This window comes from Mastomys coucha, unplaced genomic scaffold (assembly GCF_008632895.1).
Source record: "Mastomys coucha isolate ucsf_1 unplaced genomic scaffold, UCSF_Mcou_1 pScaffold8, whole genome shotgun sequence".
In the NCBI taxonomy this organism is placed as follows: domain Eukaryota; kingdom Metazoa; phylum Chordata; class Mammalia; order Rodentia; family Muridae; genus Mastomys; species Mastomys coucha.
This window is the reverse complement of record NW_022196914.1, coordinates 74,935,679-74,938,691: the sequence shown is the minus strand read 5'-3', so window position 1 is coordinate 74,938,691 and position 3,013 is coordinate 74,935,679.

Sequence of the window (3,013 nt, the reverse complement as noted above, 5' to 3'; positions counted from 1 at the left end):
AAAAAAGAAATAAATACAGATTAATATAACATCATAACAGCCACACTGATTGGGTTTTGTTGTTTTTTTTTGGTTTTTGTTTTTGTTTTCAAAATTACTCCAAAGTAGTTTAGCTCTTTAAGGGTCTAAACAAGCATCCATTTGTGTCATTTACATTGAACATTAGAAACTTGCAAGTCAACGGTAGTTGTTTTCAAAATTCTTATGCATGTACTTAAAGCATGTATGGACACATTTGTCTCCGTATGAAAACTTAAAAGTTGTCAAAGATAGATTAAATTGCACATTTAAATTTTTTTTGTTATTACAAGGACTAATTTATAAAGGGAATTTACTATATTCATTTAAACACACTCTAATTGTGTGCCTACATTTACCTAAGATTTTTTTTAAAGATTTATTTATTATTATATGTAAGTATACTGTAGCTGTCTTCAGACACACCAAAAGAGGGCATCAGATCTCATTACAGATGGTTATGAGCTACCATGTGGTTGCTGGAATTTGAACTCAGGACCTTTGAAAGACCAGTCAGTGCTCTTAACCACTGAGCCATCTCTCCAGCCCTTACCTAAGATTTCTAAACCTTGAGGTGGTAGTTTTGATTTTAGTATAAGTATTGAAAATTGGGAAGGGGCACTAAAAAAAGAATTATTTCATGGGTAAAAAAATATTCTTAATCCTGATTTTATCTACTGAAATAGTAATTATTATTAGTGGTACAGTAATATTTTGCCAGAGATGATTAAAAAACAGTCATGATTCTAGGAATTTTTTTTAAAAATGTATTTTCTCAGTGTACATTTGTATTAGTGGCACTAAGAAAGTAACAGCCAGAAAAATAACAAATTTCCTATGCTTCTCACACAGCTTTTCTGTGATGGGTTTTTATCATTAAATTAAAACAACCATCACCAAATTTCTATGATCAATACCTTTTATATGATCAATAACTTTGGTCATATCCATCTATTTGTAGTCTTACGTTTTATTTGGTTTGGTTTGGTTTGATAAAGGGTCTTTCTCCACAGCCCAGGCTGTCCTGGAATTTACTACATAGATCGAGCTGGCCTCAAACTCACAAAGATCTGCCCCCTTCTGCTTCCCAAGAGTCCTGGATTTAAGGTGTGCACTACTAAGCCCAGCTCCTATTGGCTGTCTTAAAACAATCAATTATGTTACCAAATGCTTTTATTTGTGGGCTGATAATTTCGACCATCAGAAAAAGTTAATGTCAGGGTTGGCAAAATAGCTCAATGGAAGTATGTATGGCTCTTTCAGACGACCTGAGTTCAATTGCAACACTGTCAAGCCATTCATATCTGCCCTTAACTTCTGCTCCAGAGGATCTAATACCCTCTTCTGGCCTCAGAGGGTATCTACAATCAAGTGTATATACTCACACATAGACACACACACAAATAGGTAATTTTAAAATTCTTTTATTATATTATTTATTGTATTATATATTGTGTATGCACATATATGTATAATCTTTTAAGTTAAAAATTAATGTTCATCTTAGATGCAAAATTATATTAGAAAGGAGAATCATTTGCATAAAGTTTCAATTTGTGGTCATAGTTTAGTTTTACTTCTTATATTTTATCTCAAAATTAAAAAGTTTGCAACTTTTTTTTTTTGCAAATGTATTTATACACTCTCATTCTTTCTGGTAGCAGCAAATTATTCCTTCTTTAAGAAGTATTTTCACACCTAAAATAAGTATGTGTTACTTTCCACTTAGAATCCATCTGAATGCTAATTTTCTCTAACTAATTTAAATTATTGTCACAAATTTCTTTTAAAATTGTGTCTTGCACCTATGGACTGCCTGAAGAAAGGGTTAAGTGTCTTTTCTCTTTAACCAGATCACTCACAATAGCTTTACATTTTATGCCCATTCCTGTTTTTTCAAATCAGTAGTGGGTTGTTGTTGTTTTGGGGGTGGGGAGGTTGGGTTTTTTTCTCTCCTTCAGGTTTTAATTTGTTAATTTAACTTCCTGGGGGGAGGGGAGACTTGTGAATTTATGCAAACACTATGCTGTTTATCTGGAATATTAATCACATGTATCAAGATATCATAGGCAGCACAGTAAAGCTTTCCTTAAAACGACCTGAATTATCATGGGGCTTTGAGAATCATCCCAGATCACTCGGAGTTGAGATAAGCCAAGTCCACCAGTAACTTGTCTGACATAGAACAAGACATGTTGCTTCACCTTGAGATTGTCTCTAGTAAGCAGACATGGCCTTGAGCATGCTAAGTATTCTGTTTTACAGGCCCCATCCACACTCTATCCATCTCTCTTCTGCCCTGTGCTCTAGAAGACTCAACCCAAAAGATGGCATCTTCCATGCAGTGAAAGGCATTGGTTTCCATCCACATTTAGTCAGGCCTTTGAGAAGAGAGTAGGAGACAGTGAAAGGGGCAGTTCTGATGCTCAGGTCTTGTTCCACAACTAGTTCTTGATTTGTCAGTAAAGAAAACTGAATGGGGAGTGGGGGAGGCAATTTCTGAACTGAAGGTACAGATGGGACTTCCGGGTCCCAGGAGGAAAAGGGAGACACAAGGAAGGAGAGAGGAGTTTCTGCTGTGCTTTGGAGGAAGAAGAATGCGTTAACCATGTGGGGTCTTGAGGGGAGCTGGGGCCTGTGGCCGCTACTACAGGCGGTGGCCAAGGATGCTTACAGAGGCTAGGGAGGACTAGCCACAGAAGTTTAGGGCAGGTGGGGAGACAGAGATAATAAATTGGTAAGGGCATGCTTTTCCAGGCAGGAAATAGTAACGCTCAGCAATTGTGCCAAGAAGGCAAATTGTAAAGGAACAAACTGTGTCTTTTATCTGTGTATTCAAGGGAAGCTGGGAAGGGGCTGGGAAGGGGCTGGTAACATGATCAACGCCCAGAACTAAGGGTGGGTAGAGCAAGAGGGAAGCCGGATGGAGGCTGGTAGCAAAGGCTGGTCCCGGAAATAAAGGCCATAGTGTAAAACTGCCCCCCCCAGCCCCCAT